At 53.1% G+C, this 20,764-nt stretch overlaps 1 protein-coding gene and 1 long non-coding RNA gene across 5 annotated transcripts in view; one reads left to right on the top strand and one right to left on the bottom strand.

Moving 5' to 3' along the window:
- Positions 1 to 71: 71 nt before the first annotated feature.
- On the bottom strand, positions 72 to 2,286 carry LOC118259620 (uncharacterized). Of its 2 annotated transcripts, none has more exons than XR_004782065.2 (4): positions 2,115 to 2,286; positions 1,925 to 1,969; positions 1,368 to 1,578; positions 72 to 494 (listed from the first exon to the last, which is right to left on the bottom strand). It is a non-coding gene; the product is annotated as an uncharacterized LOC118259620 (long non-coding RNA). The 2 variants fall into 2 exon arrangements; XR_004782066.2 differs by having other exon boundaries at positions 72 to 491.
- A 2,012-nt stretch (positions 2,287 to 4,298) lies between these two features.
- Positions 4,299 to 20,764, top strand: part of PPP6R2 (protein phosphatase 6 regulatory subunit 2) — a 98,338-nt gene continuing 81,872 nt past the window's right edge. The window contains exon 1 of one of the 3 annotated variants that reach the window (XM_035569277.2): positions 4,299 to 4,508. The gene's annotated coding sequence lies outside the window, so the exon portion shown is untranslated. The remainder of the gene's footprint in view (positions 4,509 to 20,764) is intronic. The other 2 variants (XM_035569278.2, XM_035569279.2) reach the window with 2 other exon arrangements.

Raw genomic sequence — 20,764 nt, 5'->3', positions numbered from 1 at the left:
CAACAAGGTTCAGTGCTTCAAACAAAGAAACAAACAAGCCATGCTATCCAGTAGTACAGCAAGTCACACAACAAAACAACGTTTAATATGTCCTGGCTGCTTGATGTGCAAATCAGTTATTTGAGTTAAACAGTGGCAGCTTTTCAAGTTTAGAGGTGAAAGCTAACAACATAGTTTTAGCTGATTTTGTACAGATGTGAAATATATGCTCAATGCGTAGTAAAAAAAAAGTGAGGCAGTATTCACCAGACTTGTCCAATGACTAGAAATTTGCATACGGGACGAAAGTGCAATTACGCATGCTAATACTTGAGGTGCGAGCCCGACGAAGGCAGGGCTAACCGCCAGGACAGGACATGGTGGCAGAGCCTGCGGCCGTGGCTCCAGGTGCAGTTCTGCAGCAGTGCAGGCAATGAAGCGACAGCGACCGATGGTCCTCGTTGGGGCCAGTGGGATGAATTCTTGTACCCGTAGAGTGCTTACTTGGCCACCTGCTAGAATGAGTTCTGTTTGTTGTGTGCTTACACAATTCGGATTGTTTAGAAATGGTCTGTATCCATTATTGTTAGCGTCAACAGAATGCCAAATGACATACAAATTGGCACCAGGACAACTTTGCTATCTCAGAGAGCTTACAGCTGAGCTACTCTTCCATGAGACTTTGACATAGCGCAATGGCAGACAGATTCAGCTTCTTAATCTTTCTCTAAGACAGGGAGAGCTGAGGTCACTGGCCAGAATAGCGGCTGCATCCCATTGCTTGAGTTACTGTTAATTTAAGCAGAGCTGGCACTGTTGTACCTTGCTCTTTCTTTCTCTTCATTCTATGTGAAATGGTCAGTGGTGAAACCAGGCGGATATAAAACACTACGTAAACAGCAAAGCTGTTTCTTTTTCTTATTCACAGGCCTTAGGATTTAAAAGTGAATTCACGCTTTTGTAACCTGGTGAAATTACTGTTCTAGTTTAATAAAAAATGGTAAAGATCCTTAGGATTTTTTCCTATAAAACTGTGAAAGAGACACTCCTTTTCTGAATATATTTTTGCTGGATTGGACACTGACTAATCACAAGATCATTCAAGTACATGTTGGACTGAATATGGGCAGCATGAATTTCAATAAACAATTGTCTGGAAATGCTAACACCGTTGGAGCGAGGACACCAGATCATCGGCTCCTTCCTGTTTAGGAAAGCTGAGACATTGCTAAGAGGAGAGTGACACGATAATATTTTTAATTATTTATATCCTGGTGTGGATTTTAATGACAGTGAAGGATGTGAAACTTAAAATTGCCAAATTTTCATATGTGCACAAGCGGACAGACATGATTTTTGTATCTGTTTGAACAGGAAAGAGGTCATACCAGTATTCAGCACCTGCATGTCAGCACGAGTAGCCACAGAAGAAACCGGCGGTTGTTTGCAGTAGAATATAGCTGGCCTTGTAAAACACCCAGGGTCTCGGTCCCGCGGGCCATTTTGCTGGCTTCAGTAGCGCTCTCAGTTCCTGTGCCTGCCTGCATTCCGGGTTGGGAGAGGCGAGCTGGCAGCCCGAGTCCATCCTCGCTGCCAAGCCTGTGTAGTTAAGCAGTATTTTAGTGTATTTCATAGATTTGGAGGAGAAAAGAAGGAAGCTGTTCCAGGACCTATATTCTAGAAATCAGCTGGGGCAGGCAGGGTCTCCAGCCCTGGCCCTCCGGCTCTGAGTGGGGAGACAGCAAGTGAAAACCCTCCGGGCACGGCTGGAAGATTCAAGAATTTTCTTGGATTGCCATTGCTCTGTCCCCAGAAGCCACAATATGCCATAAAAAGTGCTTTATAAGCTCATTACCCTCCAATAGACAAAATGGAGACATGAAACTTAAGCAGTTGTACTAATATTTTTTTTTCCCTTGTTAATGGCCAACAAAGTGTTAATTACCATACTGGCTGCTGTTAACAGTCTTGGAGCCTTTGCCTTCAAGCCCTTACGATGAGAAAAGCAGGCATAAATGAGAAACGCTGCCAATTTGGTATTCTCAGTTACGGTTGAGATTTTTTATGGTATTTCTGCAGGGAAAAAAAAGCAAACCTATGGTGCAAACCGGGTGGTTTTAAAGCATATCTCTCACCTGCCTTGTTGGCACCCCATCTTCCCCTGTGAGCGGTTCCGTCCAGCGGGGCCTGGTTGCCACCGTGACGCTCTCAGCAGGGTTTTCCACCGTAGGTCCGTCCGCAGGTCCTGGAGGAAGCGCGAATGCGTTATATCTTAAGCATGCGCATTAATAGTGGCAGGCCGAGGGCCGAAGTAAGACTGGCAGAGAAGACAAGACGTAGTGGTACACCTAATGGCAAGAATTTACTTTGGAATTAAGAATTTAATCAGTTCCTGTTCGGTTCCTGTGTGATGTTGGCAGGGAGAAAACAGTTTATTAGCATACTAAGACAAATCCGGGCAAGGCAGCAGCGAAGCCTACTTAATCCAGCACGGCAGCGTGACTCAGAGGTACCTTTCTGCCCAGCACTGCTTTGTTCCATCTCTCGGATCTTCCCTTTTCGTCCCCCTCCCGCTCCCACCCTCGCACCCTCCGTTCCCCCCAGCCTCACACCGTGACAGCCGCCTCCGTCGTCCCCCCTTCCCAGTGACCCCAGCAGGGCCCCAGCTGGTGCTCGCAGCTCGGCTTCTGCCTCCCCGTGCTCGAGCTGTGCCCACCCAGGGGCTCTCTCTCGCTGTCCCCTGGCATTAAACGCCACCACAAAGGCGACAGTCCCCAGGCACTGCCCTCCTCCACCCCAACGGCAGCTGCCACCCCAAAGGCCTGAGCTGCCCCACAGTGGCCCCCTCGGTGCCAACCCAAAGCCCCCAGCCTGCATGCCCCGAGGCCCCGGGGCCTGTCCCCGCTGTCACTGCCAGCAGCGATGGGGCTTCCCCCGGCCCCATTCCCCTTCCCCTGGGCCCTGTCCCCCTTCCCCGCAGTGTCTGCAGGGCCAGGACCAAACCACCGGGCCCTGTCCCCTTCCCCTCATGACCCCCCCGGCCCCTCATGCCCCCCCCAACCCCCTCATGTCCCCCTCAGGAGCCCCCAGACCCTTATGCCCCCCCTCATGCCGTGACCCCTCCATCCACTCATACCCGCCTCAGGCTGTGCTCCCCCCATCAGGCTGTGACCCCCCCCCTCCATCTTCACACCCCCCGAGGCTGTGACTGCCCTGGTCAGGCTGTGACCCCCCCAGTCCCCTCACACCCCCCTCAGGTACCCCTGGCCCCTTATGTCCCCCATCATGATGTGACCCCCCATCATGCCATGACGCCCCCCCCATACCCTCACATTGCTCTCATGCCATGACTCCCCCCGTCCCCTCACCCCGTGCCCCCCCATCCCTTCACACCTCCCTCACCCCATGCCCCCTCCCCCAGGCTGTGACCCCCCCAATCTCCTCACCCCCCCCCATCAGGCCGTGCTCCCCCATCTTCACCCCCCCCCCCGAGACCGTGACTCCCCCCAACAGACTGTGACCCCCCCAGTCCCCTCACACCCCCCTCAGGCACCCCTGGCCCTATGCCCCCCATCATACTGTGACCCCCCATCATGCCGTGACCCCCCCCCATACCCTCATGCTTCCCTCAGGCCATGACCCCCCATCCCCTCACCCCATTCCCCCCCATACCCTCACACCCCCCTCACCCCGTGCCCCCCCATCAGGCTGTGACCCCCCCAATCTCCTCACACCCCCCTCAGGCACCCCTGGCCCTATGCCCCCCATCATGCTGTGACCCCCCCATCATGCTGTGACCCCCCCATACCCTCATGCTTCACTCAGGCCATGACCACCCCCATCCGCTCACCCTGTTCCCCCCCCATACCCTCACCCCGTGCCCCCCCATCCCCTTACTCCCCCCTCACCCCGTGTCCCCCATGATGCCGTGACCCCCCCATCGTGCCGTGACCCCCCCATCCCCTCACGCCCCCTCTCACCCCGTGCCCCCCCATCTTGCCGTGACCCCCCCATACCCTCACCCCGTGCCCCCCCATTCCCTCACACCCCCCTCACCCCGTGCCCCCCCCCATCATGCCGTGACCCCCCCAATCCCCTCACACCCCCTCAGGCCACGACCCCTCGCATCCCCTCACGCCTCCCTCATGCTGTGCCCCCCCCCCCCATCCTCACCCCCCCCTCAGGCCGTGCCCCCCCCCTTCGCCCCCCTCCCTCCCCCCTCCCCGCCCCCCCTCGCGGCCCCGCCCCCCCTCGCGGCCCCTCCCTCCCCGCCCCTCTCCTCGCGGCCCCGCCCCCCGCCCCCGCCCTCCCGCCCCCCCGCGCGGCGCTGGGCAGCAGCGGGGCCGCCGCCATTTTGGAGGCCGCCGTAGCGCCCGCGCCCGCCGCCCGCCGCCCGCTGTCAGCGCAGCCCCGGCCGCCGCGCCCCGCCTCGGACGCGGCCCATGCCCGCCGGGCCGCGGGCCCTCGCAGCCAGGCAGCGCGACAGCGGCCTCGCCGCGGGGCTGGACGGCAGGGCCGGACCCCAGCAGGTGAGACCCGCGGCCGGGCCCGCCGCCCGCGCCGCCGCCGAGCTGTCACCGCCGCCGGGGCCGACACCGGGGGCCGGGCCGCGCCCCCCCCCCCCCCCCCCTCCGCCGCCTTCTCGGCGGCTCCCGCGGAGGGCCCGGGCCGCTGGGCCCGGCGGGGGCGGTGCGCGGCCTGCCGCCCGCCCGCCCTCCTCCGCCGCGACCCCCGCCCGGCCCCGCGCCGCCGCCGGGATCCTGTCACGGGGCGCCGGGGCCTGCGCCGCCGCCTCCGCTTCGCCGTGTCGCTCCCCTTCCTCCCCCCGGGGCCCCCCCGGAGCTGCCCCGCTGCGGGCCCGGGCCGGAGCCCTCCCCGCCGACCCTGCCCGCGGCCGCGCACCCGGGACCGGGGCCGAGCAAAGCGGGGCCCGGGGGGGCAACTGCGGGGCCGGGGGGGGCAACTGTGGGGCTGGGGGCTGCTGCGGGGCCGGGGGGAGCCCCGCGCCCCCCCCCCCCCCCCCCGGTGCCGCCGTCCCGGAGCGGGGTCCCGCAGGAGGGCCGCTGCCCCGCAGGTCGCGCCGGGGCTCCCTTCGGAAACCCGGGGCCTTGTTTTGCAGCGCTTCAAAAAAAAAAAAAAAAAAAAGAAAAACAAGAAAAAAACCAGCACCACCAAAAAAAAAAAACAACCAACAACTAGGAAGTGAAAAACAGACGCAGAGAACTTGGAAGGGCCCGAGGTGCTTTTCGGCTCTTGATCTCCCTGTCAGAAATAGTAATTTTAAAAGCCGAGGCCTTTTTCATAATGTAATTTATTTTCTCTCCAAAGAAGAAGGAGAAAGTTGCTATTTCGGTCCTGTCCAGGGCTGCGCTTGGAGCCAAACGTGTAGCTGCCTACCAGCAGGTTTTGCTTTTTAATAAAGCACTGTTTTAGGGATGATGGGAGAATAAACATTTATGATTTTCCTTATTATTCTGACACTCAGAGGCAAACAGCCTGCCAAAATATTTCAGTGGTTTAAAAAAAAACCTAGTGCATGGTAGTATAGCAATTTCCATAGCAACCGCTGGTGATATCATGGTAAGCAAAGTTAAATTTTGGACCGTGCAGTAGGAACGTAAAACGATCTGCACTGCTTCGAGCGATCCCAGTAAACGTCTGCTCAGAAGATGACCGAGGGTTGGATAAGAACAAAATTGTTAGAAATCGGAAACGTACTTTGATTTTCTTCTGTTTGTCGTGCAGATGTTTCTGGTGACTTTGGCACGTTCTGGGTGTTATGTTGCAAATCCGGGGACAGCGTCCTGTCTAGAAGTGGTGTAAAAGTTGTGGTGTGGCAGCAGGCTCCTGGGAGGAGCTCAGGTTGTGGCAGAGTGGGGTCGGGCAGGTGGGCAGAAGGCAGATTTGAGGTTCTGGGGGGTTCCTGCCCGCTTCAGCCCACGGGGAGGCAGCTGCCGTGCACGGAGCGTTTGTTCGGGGGTGGCAGGGAGCCCCGAAGCGCCCTCGTTCGGAGCACAGTGCTCGATGGAACCATAATGCCGTCGTAGGAGGGGCGGGTTGAAGTTTTAAGTTCATAGTTCAGAAATCGGAGACTGGCATATTGAGATGGACAATAAAGCGAGCTATCTCCAAAGCGACATCTCGTAGCTCTAGTAATATTCGAGCACCCTCAGACCGTGGGCTTTGAGTCGCCCGTAGGACGCCACAGGCTGCTGTCAGCGGTGTCGCAGCCCCTGTCGCCGGGCTTCCTTGTGAGGAAACGGTAAAGAGCAGGGGGTGCCCTGCTGGGGACAGGCGGTGCTTCGGGGTCTCCCCCGGCTCAGGGCTTGCTGGTCAGGAGTCAGCTGGGATGAGCTGGGTCCTCGCTGTCCCCAGGTAGCGCCGTCCTGAGCTCGAGGTGGAACCAGCTCGATGGATGGGCTTCTCCTCCTCTTCGGTGGGAGCCAGCCCGGCCGCAGCTGGCCGTGTTTTCCGTGCCCGCTGGAAGGAACCCTTCCTTCCATGCCTGCTCCTTGCTTTTATTGGCTGTCAGCTGAGGTGTCAAAGAGAAACCAAAAGTGCTGCTCTTTCCTGAGGCGCGTTAGTGCTGCAGAACTTCAGCAACCGAAGGTGCTGTGTTTGGGGAGAGGGAGGACGAGCTTTCTTGCTCTCTGCTTCTGGTAACGAGGTCTGTAGAAGTGTAAGTGTAAAAGCTGCAGATTATACGTTAGGGAGAATGACTTCACATGCATAATCAAGTAGTGTGTTTTCTTAACACAGTGGCTTGGAGTCTGAAGTGTCAGTGCCTGAAGGGCAGCAGCCAGAGCAGCCTAATAAGCTCAGCCATAAAAATGGGTGAACTGGAATGCCAAGAAGTAGAAGAGAGTCTCGTTAGAGTAAATGTTGCTGAAACAATAGTAGAATGACAAGAATAACAGGGAAACTTGGGTGTAAATGACACAGGAAAAACAGTTGAGGTCAGGGAGTGGAGAGCAAAGCAGGAGCCGAGTGTTGGCAGCTGGGGAGAACTTTGCAGGGAGGAGTACCTGTGGGAGGTCCTGTTGTTGGTGAGACGGGAGGTTATTGGCAAGCTAATTGAGGAGAGCAGAGTTAATAGGCTGCGTTAAGGAGCGATGTCGCTCTCCATCCAGGCAGTCAAATACGGAGCTGCAGTTCAGAGGAGCAGTCGTTCACTCGCAGCCCTATTTATAGGGTGAGGCAGTTCTGTTCTTAATTATCTTTTATGGGCTGGGGGTTCGCTCTGACTGTTTGTTACCTCCTTTTCACGGGAAATCTACAGATGTTGGTGGGTTTATGTAAGGATCAGGGGAAGAATGCGGCCTCTCTGTGACCAGTAGTAGCAACAAAGGAACTGAAGTGTCTTCTTTGATTCAATATTATTAGAAGCAAAAGTATGTTGTCTTTTCTGGCCGCGGCTATGTTCCTAGGCCGCTTGTTTCTTTAATTGCGCTTTGCTCCTTCCCTCCCCGTGCCTGCGTTCCTCCCAGTGCCCTCCCCTCCCCCTGGGCCTTGTTTTGGTCTGCTAGAGCAGGCAGCAGAGCAATAACCAATATTGACTTTGTCCTTACGTGCCTGGGCTATTTTTACCTGCGTGTTAACTCGGGTAGGGGGGAAATTCAGGCAGATAAATGTTACAGTTATCTCAGGAAATGAAGCTTGCACAGCCAAGGTTAAAAAGCTCAGGGTGAGCAAGCCCGGGTCTCTGCAGTGTCCCGCGTGCACCAGCGGGCGTGGGGCTCGGATCCGCTCTGCGGGCTGGAAGTCGACATCGCCGACTGGATTCAGACAGCGACATTCTCGCTTTTTGCTTGTTAATGCCGCTTAGTCCGAGGTAAACCTGAGGTGCTGCAGGTGGCCGCGGCAGCAGAGCGGCTGCGTAGCCGTCCCCAACGTGTAGCTGAAAGCGTTCTTCGGCAGGGGTCACGTCACGCCGGAGGCTGTGCGGCGCTGGGCCGCAGAAAGGGGCTGTCAGCAGAACCGGGATGAGCTAGCTCAGAAGAACGTGGTGTCAAAAGGAGGAAGTAAAAAGCATCGGCCTGAGCGTGGAAGCTCTGCAGCTGTTGTGCTGGGGCTGCTGACTGCTGCCAGTTTTTTTCTGTTTCTCTTTCTTTGTGCATGCCTGACTTCTCGTCCTGCGCGCGGGCTGCGAGCCCCGCGGGGCGGCCACTGGCCCTGCTCGGCGCGAGGTGCCAGCTCCCCTGCTCCCCTGGGCCCGGTCCCCGGCTTGGCAAACACCAAATTTCTTTCCACTGTGTCCTCAGCACACGGCACTGACACAATCTTATCTGTACGGAAGGGAAGCCGGAAGGCACGAGAAAATAACATTATGGTTAAATGGCAAAGTTCAGGGGGCTGTGAAGCCAGCCAGGCAGCGCTCGGAGCGATTTCGTTACCTTGGCAAAATCAGGAACTTCCACCAAGCTCGGTTTTGGTTGGGGGTTGGTTGGCAACCTACAGGATTTGCAAAAACTTTCCCAACATATTGATTAGTTGAATTCAAGGGTTTCGTTCGGTTGGCAAATGACTGCTGCTCTTCCTCTCGTGCCTGTAGTAGCCTTTTTTCCTCTTTCCAGTTCTGCAGTTTGCTGCTATTCAGAACGTCGTGGCCCGCAGTGACACTGATGAACATTTTGTCGCTTTGATTTTGATTTTGTTTGGCAGAATCGGGAGCAGTAGCAGCAGAGCAGGCAGCAGCACTGCTCGCCGAGGGGAAAGCACAAAAGGGTGCAAAGGCTGCGGCGGTGGAGGTGGCCTTTCTTGCTGCAGCCTACGGGAGGAAGAAGGAAATAGAGCACATTTCAGTTTCAATCTTGTCCTTGATTATTCCCTGATAGACTTATTTATGTTAACAGACAACGCGTGTGATGGGTATGCCCTCACGTTTTCTGATGATGACGTAGATTCCCTGCTATGTTTTCCGTTCCTTTCTATTCCTTTCTCTTCATTCCCGATGGTCTCGCGGAACCTGGAGGCCGTTTCAGCTTCCTGACTCCACGTGCAGCAAGGCGCGGTGGGATGAGGCAGGCCGTGTTTCTGCAGCCATTTACCGTTTCGTTTCGTTCTTCAAAAGATCCTCTGGCATCCCATTTAATGCAATCCTTCTCTTTTAAGACAGATTTCCGCTTTTTAGAAGGATAATTGAGACTGCAAGCGGTCAGGTTGAAAACTGTCCTGCCTTCCCGAGCCGGAGGACAAGGGTGCAGCTCCCGGGCCCTGCGAGCTGGCCCCGGCCCAGGCTGCCGTGTGTTGGCATTAATCCTTGTGCAGCCGCGCGGTGCGCCACCCTGGGGAGCTGATCGTGTTCAGCCCGAGCGCTGCTCCAAGTGAGAAGTTTTCAGCTGGATCAGCTCCCTCGACCAGCTCGATGTGCAGTTGCACAAACAGTGCTGACACAGGGGAGGATGCGGGAACGCACGGCCCGGCAGGGAGGGGAGGGAAGAGCAGGTCTCTCTGTCTGCATTTGGATAAGGCGTGGTTCTCATTTAACTCATCTAAGGTTGCAGCGTGGCGTGTCCCTGCTTTGTCCCGTGCTTACAGGGAGCCGCTCCGTCAGGGCCGCTCCCCCTGTTCGTTTTCTGCTGCCTTATTCTACTCGGCGGGTGCTCAGCACCGTAGGGACAGACGAGCACCGCTGCCTGCTGGCAGACCGCTAAGCGTGAAGGGGCTGGGAGCAGCGGGGCTCTGCGGGTGTGAATGAAGGCTGTGATTAAATCAGACTGAGCATAGCAAGTGCCGTATCGGGTCATCCTCGCGAAGTCCTGACACTTCGGCTCCTGAGCTATAGAGCTTCCAGGTGCTGGTTAACAGATGCTCAGCCAGCACTCTGTTTAACAAATGAGAAAATCCTAAATACTGGATTTCAACATAGTTCTATTGCACGTTATCCTTTTCTAATTCTTCTAGCGTGGATGATTGCTTTCCTTAGGGCTCAGTTGGTTTTTATTACTTATGCCTTCTCCCAGTCCGTTATTATATCACTTTTTAACGTTGCATCCTCCATGGTATGTGCTACATCTTGTTGTTGTCTTTTGTTTTCTCCCATCGCTCTCTAAGCTGCTTTTCCATAACGTTGTGTTTCAGACTCTGCCTTCGCTTTCAGGGGATTGGAGACTTGTCCCTGAAGCTCAGATATCTGTGATGTAAATGCCTACATCTGAGGTAACCGTTTAGGATTCCTTTTTTTAGTCAATGGAGAGAAACAGATGCTTATTTTCTTCTGATGCGAAAGTCTGAAATAGTTTCGCTGTAGAAGCGCTCGTTTCTCTCCTACAGCAACGGGAGTTTGGGTGACTAATCCAGATTAGTCATCTATAGTATAAATATCTACAAGTTAGGTGAGGCAGATCCTCTTCCAGAAGACCAGACTCGCTAGGCAGAGGTCCTGATGGGGACCTCCTTGTCTCACCGAGGTTGCCTCCTTGCCCTTGATGGATTGTAAGGTTAATGTGGCGTCGGGTATGTTTTGCAACGTGCTGTGCCCTTAGCTCTGCCTGGTGAGTCTTCTTCCTCTTTCACAGCTGACTGATAAGTTTGAGGTGGAAGGCAGTGTCTTTACATGATTCGGAGCACCTAGTTAACTATTAAAGACCAGTGCAAACTGAAGTTTTTGTCATATGCATGACCAGCACAGTTGGATTTCAAGGTTCTGGCTGAGACATGCAGGTGCTAACCAGCCCAGTAGCTGTACGCTGTGATTGTCTGCCGAGTTTGGGACACAAACAAATAGTAAGCTCCGTGGTGCAGAAGGCAGCACTTCTCGTTTCTGCATTGGTAGCGTGAAGAGGACCCTGAGAGGTAAAGAAGTTTGCCATCACTATTCCAGTCAATGTAGATACGACTCTTGGTCCTTTTCTAAGGACTATTTAAGTATGACCGGTCATGGGACTGTTAGATGCATCTGAGTTTTGTAGAGACTTGAGGCTGAAGTGGCAGAGTTGTTTACAAAGCTAAGAAGTCATCCGAGGATTCCGAATTTTGCAGAAAAGTGCTTAATGTTTTAGGGATGCAGCGCCAGGAATAAATGCGTATTTGCTTTCCATTGATGTTACGCTGTACCCAGTGTTTCCTCTTACAAAATAGGCAGCTAATTTCATTACTTCTGTTTTTCCTGATGCTTTTGTCATCTTTGTTTTTAGTTAATTGTAGTCACTATACAGTAACCCTTTCAAATAATTAGTGCTAATATCTGTAGTTGTTCCAGCGTGGCAGCTTTTATCCAGTACCAAATGTGTGTATGACCTCCCCAGCTCTGCCTTTCCCCTCCGCTTTTGATAGCAGTGCTGCTGAGGAATGTTTTGTCTTTTCCATCTCGCAGAAGAGACCTCACCACTTTGACTTCTGTTTTCTTGACTAAAATTTTACCTCTGTTGAAGTAAGCTTACAAGTGCTGGTTTTTAAAATACCTGGAAGAAAATGTTGGGATGAGTTGGTACAGTTCCCAAGAACAAAACTATGTAAGTAATTTTAGTCTAAGAATAGAAGAGCAAATAAAAACATTTAGTGTATACCTGGGGTTATACAAGGACCTATGAAATGAAACTAAATCGCTTGGCAGTCACGGCAGAAATTTGTCACGTGAGGAGAAAATTGTTACGCAGCCAAAGGTGGTTCCAGCGAAGTTGGTAGGCTCTGCCATAGTCGTGAGCATACTATTTTGGGAAAGCAGGAATTTTACCAAATTGCTAACAAACTGATGGCACACCAAGTGTTTGGAGAAACAGGAGAGTCTCAAAAGCCCTTGATAAGAAGAAACGGTCTTCCATTCGCCTCTGTGTTCAAATTTTGGTACGTGGAAGGCACTTCTTGCTGGAAGGAAATCACAATTTGTGTGTGTTGGCCCATCTAAACTCTGGCTGCCTGATGGGGAAGAGATGGGAGAAGATCAGGCAGCGTTGTTGGAAGGTCTCTGGAAATTCATCTGTGTGCAATTAGCAAGCCAAATAACACAGTGTAGTTATTGGAACGGGTGCTGTGCCTGGAGATGGTGAAACCTTACGCGTGTTAGTGGTAGAGGCGATACTGAAGTATGTCTTTAAAGACAATAGCACAGCAGAGAAGATTTAAAAAAAAAAAAAAAGACTGGGTTATCTGCTATATAAAAAAAAAAAAACGGCAAAGGGACCTGATAGTATGTGTGGAAACCTAGATGTATTTCTGGTTCACGATTTCTGGTGTGCAGACAGCTTGAGAAGCTTGCTGTCAGTTATTAATTAGGCCAAGAGTTAGGCATGACTCCGTGCGTGGGTGTTCTACCTGTGTAAGTAAGAGGAGGAAACATTTGTGCGTGACGTTTGATGACACCTTCGTGTACTGGGGTGCTGGGAGCAGCACAGATACCTGTGCAAGTTACCCGTGGGATTGAGAGGCGCCCCCCAGCACATTGTTCTCCCCGGTCCCCTCTCGGCTTCCCATCGCCTAATCCCGAGCCAGCCGATCGTGCCCGCTTTTGGGGCCGACTGCCGCAGGCCGTCTCTCTGATGACGTTCCTTATTTGAAACCTAGGGTGCTCTCCTGTCCTGCCCGGCTCTTTGCTCTGAGGCTGTTGCGTGGAGCCAGCGCTGCCCCGGTGGCCCCACACCGAGCACCAAGCCTTTGCCCCGCGCTGCGTGCGGTGCCGGCGCACCCTCTGCGCTGCGTCCTTCTGTGCGGGCAGCATGTGGCTGGCCTGGGCATCCCTGAGTGCGGTGCTTTCCTGTGCTGTTCTGGTACAGAAGCAGCAAGAACGTTACCGAGCACGTCACTGTGAAGTAAAACTTCCGAGTCGGGCCACTCGTAGAGCGCAAAATGCGCGCTCGCCTTCAGAAGGGCTCGCCAGTCGTCTGTGTCGCGAGTTGCTGGAGGTCAGGCGGTGTCAGCCCCAGCGCTTGGCGCAGGCTGGGTTGCTTTGCGTGGAAGGCCCAGCGGTGCCGGGTGCTTTTATGGCTGGAGCTCGTGGTGGTGAGGGCTCTCGGCGCGGGGGGAATGCAGCGGGCAGTGCTGCCTGTAGCCTTTCGGACCTCGGAGCTGGTATTCCAACAAGCTTTGTGTCATGTAAATTAGTATCTAGTCTGACTCCTCCTAACTGTGCAGTTAGGTGCAGCACCAAGCAGGCTTAAATACGAGGCTTTACTGCAGCCGCGGATGGTCGCTGAGATGATGCCCTGTCCCTGCAGCTACCACGTTCTGCATTCTCTGAGGAATTTACACAGACTGAGCGTATTTGCTGCTGATCTTCTGTGCAAAGCCAATGTTGTTTTCTTTTCCCACAGTTTATACGAAGCCTAGAATTTATTGAACTTGGAAAAACAGATATTGCTCTTTAAAGCCACTTGAAGTTTTCACCTTTTCTGTTACAGAACCTGTGCTTTTCATTAGTATTTTTGGTCATGTTTAAGGCCGTTTTGCAATGCGAACTACTCCTTGAAACTTGAGCTTAAAGCCATAGTTGGACGTGCATTTAAGCTGGCACCAGCGCTGGAAGGCTGTCCCTTTCTTGCTGCTCATCCCCATTCTTTGCTTCTCTGCCCTCACGCCTTGCTGGCGCAAGCATTTGTGCAGCCGCGTTGTGAGCCAGCTGGGGAAGGAGCCAGCTGAGTTCTCTTTCTGCTAGTAGTGCATGGAAAAGGAAAGGAGTTTTTTTCAGCAGTGCAGCCTTGAATACATGGCAAACTGCAGCCTGAAACCGTCACTGCGTGATTCCGGTTTGCCATTTGACGAGCAAGCTGAGCTCCAAAGCTTGTTTGTCCAAGTAAACTCCAAAAGGGTGGGTCTGAAACTTCCAAGCGGTCGTCTTCCTTTCAAGATGTCTCATGACAAATAAAGCTCGTAAATATACTTAAGTGGTGCGGTGCAATGGGAAAACAGATCGGTGGTCCGTTGTCGTATGTAAGATTTTTCTTTAAGTGCTGTAATATTTACTGTAACTGTAGAAATGCTTGGATTGAGTTCTTGGTGTGAACTGTGCCTGGATGATACCCTGAGCGATTAAGGAAATTAAGATGCATGTTTAATGTCCTGTTTTAGGGCACTGAGTAGTTAGTTTTGACGAAGCAGTGTTGTGCCTTGTTTCCGCGTGGTTTGGTAGAACAGCGCAACATCAGAATATTCTGGGAAAGCTGCAGCGTGCCGTTCTAATAGAGACGGAGGCACAAGTGTGGCTGTGCCGCTTTGAACTTGGGTGGAGGACCAGCACAGTAACGCGGGCAGTGGTTTGTCTTGTGTGGTTGAGGATATCATGGTCCTGATGAAATAGGTGCGTCTGAAACCTACAGCTCTTGATCTTCTTGAAAAGCGCAACAGGAAATCTTTTATTTGCAAATGCTGCTGGTTCACCGTCCGGTAGTCTGAACGGCGCGGCGTGGTGCTGGCTTGTTCTGCGTGTGCAACGAAGAGAAAATGCCCAGGGTCCGGATCTGTGCGGGAAGTGGCTCTGACAAAGCGGATTTTCTGTAAAATGCTCCTGGCTGGTAAACACCAGCATCTCGTTTCTGAGATGGTCTTCTAGCTAATGACTTCTGAAGGTGATCAGGAAGAATTCAGTTTGTTGCTTAAGAGTCCGAGTGGCATCCAAGCCTCATTCGCTCAGGTAAGCAGGCAAGGGAGCGCGGGGCGGAGTGGCTGAGGAGTCCTGCAAGAGATGCAAATGGGCATTTAAAAACCCCGTGGTTTTGTTTTGCTCGTTTAGCAGCGATTGAGTGTTGGCTTTTTAATATTCAAATGGAATTGCAAATCTTACACTTGAAGGGTAATCTTTAAAGCGAAGCGCAGAAATCCCCGCGGGGTGACTTGGAAAGGCTGCCCATGCTCGCGTACTTCCACGGGGGGACAGGCTCCAGGGTGACACGGTCCTGTAACCGTGGGGCTGTTAGCCGTGTGACGCGGTCGGTGCTGGGGTGCGGTGCCGCCTGGCAGTTCTGAGATGACCGTGCCCTTACAGATGATGTGAAGCTGTTAGGCTGTGGAGCCCCTTACTTTGTGTGCTCAGTTCCAGAGGCTTTCGACTGACCTAGAAAAAAAAAAGCCTTTTTTCTGTGCAGTTATGTTCACGCTGACTTTGGTGTATTTTTGCGGCTAGTTCTTCTGCATTTTTTTGGAAGCATAGCAGTTTCTTCAGTGTCTGGGTGTGTTGAATTTAATTAAAAATGTAACATTTAAAAAAGCTGTGCAAACTTTGTCCTTAGTATGGGGTAGGGCAACGATTAGAAGGCTGTTTAGGTAGATGCTAGGTGGGGATAAAGCTGATCATCAAAACAAAGTACTTCTTGATAGCATCTCTTTACTAGGAACTTCAGAAGCATAGAATAATTAGAAGTAACTCTTAATTTCGGGTGCGTATTTGTTCAACAGACAGACCTTCATCATTTTGTGCCTGCGGCAGTTTTTTATTTAAAGGGAAAAAAAAAGATCCCTTGCTGTGCTGCTACACCAGGCTGCTGCAGCGCTTGTGACTTACTGCTTGTGTCCGAGGAATGTAAACACGGCCTCTTTCACCCCTCAGTTAGGCGCTACGAAAAAACGAAGCAATTCATATCGCTAGTTCAGAAGAGGAGAGCAAAGGTAGGCTCCTGGCTAGCTGCTGAGCTGCTGCTCTGCTTGGGAGCGGTTTTTATCTGGTAGCTCCACGTGGATCTTCGTGTTTTCACATCGACAGCTCGGGCTGGGCAGTCCCGCGGGAAGGCGGCCGCCTCCTGGGTCAGGGCAAAGTCGTGGCCCCGTGGGGCCGAAGGAGGCAGCGCCTCGGGGCCCTGGGCTGGTGGCGGGGTCCCGGGTGGATGCTGTCTGAAAAATGCTCCGCTGGGAGATGCGGCTGCGGTGGCCCGGGAGGTGCCGGGTGCGCTCGGCAGGACCGTGACCTGTCCTGTCCCTCCTGGTACGGCTGAACCTTGGGGGCAGAAGCAGAGGGGCGCGCTCGCTGCGGGAAGCTGTTCCCGCTCCCCAGGACCCCGGCCAGCCTTCCAGCAAAGCTTCGCTGGCTCTCTGCCGGGGAAGGGACCCACAGACACGATCCTCTTGGGGTTTTAACCAGAGGTGCATCCTACACCTGAACGGAACAGAAACTGCTGACTGTTCACCTTTGGAGATCATCTGACTTGGAGGGAGTGGGAGGAAGATGAAGCAATAAAACAGTGATAAACTAATAAACTACGTCCTCCTTAAAAAACAAACTGACTGGTAAACACATGGTATGAGATGCAAGGTTTCAGAGGTTTTAAGTACTAGTTATCCCAGCACTGAGTCAATAGCTAACTGCAAAGCTAACCGAGTACAATAGAGTCGATCAATAATGTTGTATGCTCAGTTGTAGGAGGTGACAGAGGTTAAAATGCATGCGTGCTTTCTGTTCGTGAGACTTTGATGTGTACGTGCTCAGTCAGAGCTTGGCAGAAATTGCTGCGTATAGGAGCTCGATGTCTGGTGGGATGCGTGCGCTAACGGGAGCGTCGGCCGGAGCCGTCGTGGGCTCCGAGGGCTCTCGTGCATCCTGCTTTGCCTCCCGGTCGCTGCCTGTCAGCGGGATCGGGCAAACGGGTGAGAGTAGGGAAAAGGAGAAGGGTGCCGAGTGAGAAATGTGCTTATGTAGATTTCTGATGTTAAAATAGAGGTTTTATTCATGTGCTGCAGCCAAAAAGAGTCCTGGAGGTGCAGTGACAACTCTTGCAGGGTTTCATAGAGAGCCTTCGTGGATAACGTCCCTTGGCGTCGCTGTAACTAAACCTGCAGCTAGCTGTTCTGAGCGGGGATGGGCTGATGGCACGATGCTAGCCTGGGAGCAGAGGAGGCTGCTTTGGACTCATCCAGGCTCCCCTACTAGGGACAGCTGCTCATTTCATCCTAGTTCCTTAATTTATTGCAGCTGTTGTTCACAAAAATTGTGGTCTTGCACCTAAGACCTACCTCAGTTTGCTGTGTGGACTGTGTGTGTCTCACAGGCTGTAGCCAACCCCCGGTTTCTGTTTTTCTCAGGGCTTTGTGCTTAGGCTTTCACTGTAGTAGGAAGCTACAGGTTCAGTGTGGCGCTAGGGTAAGTGCAGATTTGCCTAGATGTTTTTGATCTTGGGAGATTAAGGCTCTGCATACCTGTAGAAGACAGATTTCTATCTCACTCTTACGCCTAGCGCCTTATTGCTTGCAACATGCCGTACGCAAATAATGCATGCCCATGTTGGTGTTACGCGTGAGCGCATGTGGAGCACGTCAGATAACCCGCCGTAACGTCTGTATTTGCTGTTGGGACGGTGTCACACGGGAGATCTGGTGCTTGTGGAGGGGCCGAAATGAAGCCTGCCAAGGCGTGGTTTTCCAAGGGTGTCTGCAGGTGTGTCCCGAAAGAGAACAAACCCCGTGCTGTCGGGTAGGCAGGGCTCCTCCATCAGAAGGCTGGGCTTCCTCCGGCTGTCGAAGACAGCGTGATTACGAAGGGCGGGCATGACACCAGTTTGAGTTTGGAGCAGTGCATATTAATGGAGCCTGAGGTTTTCCGAGTTACAGACTAGGTGGGAAGGACGAGGCTGGTGAGGAGGCATTAGGTATTTCTTGCCTTTAATTTTCTGTCTTTCACGTTGCCTTCTTGTGGCTCCGTGGACAGCTGCTGCACAGTACAGCTGGCGGCAAGGCGGGAGGTGGCTGCCTGAGGGGAATTTGCTTGTTTTCCACGTAGCGGTGGGCTTCAGCAGCTCCGGTACTAGCTAGGTGCGGCAGGAAACCATCAGTGCTAGTGCAGTTTATCTGGAGAACCACACACCTCTCTGGGAGAAAATCGCACTAATCTGAAAAAAATCCCTTCAGGTGCCATAGCATTTGTTTACTTAGCAAACTTTTCATTTTCTGTTTTTTCACTTTTCTCCATGCCTGGCATGAATGCACATTGAGGGCAATCAGTGCAGATGACTGATTTAATCTTCGCTATGTTATGCGAAGAAGGAAGCATTTTTATCAGCGTTGTTTCATCCTGGAGATGAGCGCTGAGAGAGTGAGGAAGGACCAGTCTGGCCAGGCCAAAATCCTTTCAGACAGCTGGTGGGTGGTAGGAGCTGGTTGCTGTGTCTGGGGTATGTTCCTCAGGTGGTTTTGAACGGTTTCCCTAACAACTCGTTCCTTGTCCTGCTCTTAAGCAAGTAATTCTCTTCTGGTCACCTCCGGTGCAGCGCTGCATCGTGAGGTACTGGGAAGACCACAAGCGTCTTCTCAAGCTCGATTCTTCAGAAAAGCAAACGTCCAGCTGGTCAAAGAGTTAGTGGATGAGATCCCGTGGGACACGGCCCTTAGGGGGGACGCAGGATCTCATCAGAGCTGGCAGCTCTTTAAGGACATTTTTCTTAGGGCACAAGAGCTCTCTATTCCCATACGCAATAAATCAAGCAGGGAAGGTAGGAAGCAGGCATGGCTGAACAAGGACCTGCTGCTCAAACTTAGGCAAAAGAAGGAAATGCACAGACGGTGGAAACAGGGCTGTGCGCCCCGGGAAGGGTACGGAAATCCCATGTCTGGATGGGCAGGGGTGGGGTCAGGAAAGCCAAGGCACGGATGGAATTAAACTTGGTGAGGGAGGCAAAGAATAACAAGAAGGGATTCTACAGGTACATCGTCTGTAAAAGAAAGACTAAGGAGAGTGTAACGCCTCCGACAAATTAAAACAGATCTGGTAATGACAGACATGGAGAAGGCTGAGGTACTTAACTTCACTGGTGGTCAGGCTTCCCCCATCTCTCGTGTCCCCAAACCTCTAGGCAGGGCTGGGGGGAGCAGAGTCCCTCCCGCTGTAAGCAAGGAGCAAGTTCAGGACCTCCTGACACAACTGACCTGCTGCAAGTCCGTGGGGCCCGATGACATGCATCCCAGGGTCGTGAGGGAACTGGGTGATGTAGTCACCAAGCTTCTCTCCATCATATTTGAAAAATCATGGCAGCCAGTTGAAGTCCCCAGGGACTGGAAAAAGGGAAACATCGCTCCCATTTTTAAAAAGGGTGGAAAGAGAACCCAAGGAACTACAGGTTGGTGACCCTCACCTCTGTGCGTGGCAAGATGCTCCTGGAGGCAATGTCAAGGCACATGCAGGACAAGGAGGTGATCTGAGACAGCCAGCATGGCTTCCCCAAGGGCAAGTCATGCCTGATCCATCTGGTGGCCTTCTGTGATGGAGTGACTGCATCAGTTGACAAGGGAAGACTGACCGATGTTCTCTACCTGGACTTCTCTAAGGCCTTTGACACTGACCCACATGACATCCTAATCTCTGAATTGGAAAGATAAGGATTTGAAGGGTGGACCATATGGTGGATAAGGAATTGGCTCAATGGCCACACCTAGAGAGTAGTGGTTAATGGTTCTATGTCCAGGTGTAGGCCGGTCATGAGTGGAGTCCCTCAGGGGTCTGTCCTGGGACCGGTGCTTTTCAATGTCTTCGTCAATGACACAGAAGATGGGATTGAATGCACCCTCAGCAAGTTTGCAGATGACACCAAGTTGAGTGGAGCAGTTGATACCAAAGAAGGAAGAGAAGTCATCCAAAGGGACCTGGACAGGCTGGAGAAGTGGGCCCATGTGAACCACATGAGGTTCAACAAGTCCAAGTGCAAGGTGCTGCACCTGGGTTGGGGCTATCCTAGACAGGAGTACAGACTGGGAGAAGAACTCATTGAGAGCAGCCCTGTGGAGAGAGATTTGAGGTTTCTGATGGGTGAAAGGCTCGACATGAGCCAGCAGTATGCACTGGCAGCCCAGAAGGCCAACTGCATCCTGGGCTGCATCAACAGAGGAGTGGCCAGCAGGCTGAGGGAGGGGATTGTGCTCCTCTGCTCTGCCTTTGTGAGGCCCCACTTGGAGTCCTGCATCCAGGTTTTGGACCCCCAGCACAAGAAGGATTTGGGGCTGTTAGAGCGGGTCCAGAGGAGGGCCACAATGATGATGAGAGGGCTGGAGCACCTCTCCTATGAAGAAAGGCTGAGAGAGCTGGGGATGTTCAGCCTGGAGAAGAGAAGGCTTCGGGGAGACCTTGCGGCCTTTCATTGCTTAAAGGGGGCTTATAAAAAGGTTGGAGAAGGACTCTTTACTCAGGTAGATAATGATAGAGCAAGGGGGAATTGTTTTAAACTGAAAGAGGATAGATTTAGTTTAGACATTAGGAAGAAGTTCTTCACTGTAAGGGTGGTGAGGCACTGGCACAGGTTGCCCAGAGAAGCTGTGGATGCCCCATCCCTGGAGGTGTTCAAGGCCAGGCTGGATGGGGCCTTGGCCAACCTGATCTAGTGGGAGGCATCCCTGCCCACGTCAGGGGGGTTGGAACTAGATGATCTCTAGGGTCTCTTCCAACCCAAGCCATTCGGTGGTTCTTCCCTTTTTGCATGATTCACTCGTCTGTCCCTTGGCAAATAACACAGCGTGTCTTCTGAAAGAAGGAGCAGAAGCGTGTTTGGGACACGCTGCACTGGACAGCTGGGGGAGGCGGTTAGCGGGCCCAGTGGTTGTGCAGAGGGACCTCAGCAGGTTGGAGGAGGGGCTGGCAGCAGTCTCAGGAAGCTCGGCCATGGGACATGTCCTGAGGACAACAGAGTCGTGTTCATAGTCGGGAGAGTCCAGCAAAAGGCCACGAAGATGCTTAAATGGAGCGTTTGTGATGTGAGTCTGCGGGCTGGGACTGTTATCCTGGAGAAGAGATGGCCTGGGGGCTTCTCAGCAGTGTAACAAATCCCGCATGGGGGGCAGTAAAGATGGGGCCAGGCTCTTCCCAGGGGAACGCAGCGACAGGACGAGAGGCCCCCGGGAGAGGGCACAAATTGCTGGGGCGGGGGGGGGCGGGTGATCTCCAGAG

The sequence above is a fragment of the Cygnus atratus genome, chromosome 1, assembly GCF_013377495.2.
Source record: "Cygnus atratus isolate AKBS03 ecotype Queensland, Australia chromosome 1, CAtr_DNAZoo_HiC_assembly, whole genome shotgun sequence".
Taxonomy (NCBI): Eukaryota; Metazoa; Chordata; class Aves; order Anseriformes; family Anatidae; genus Cygnus; species Cygnus atratus.
The sequence above is the reverse complement of the archived record's forward strand: the minus strand, read 5'-3'. Positions and strand labels throughout refer to the sequence as shown.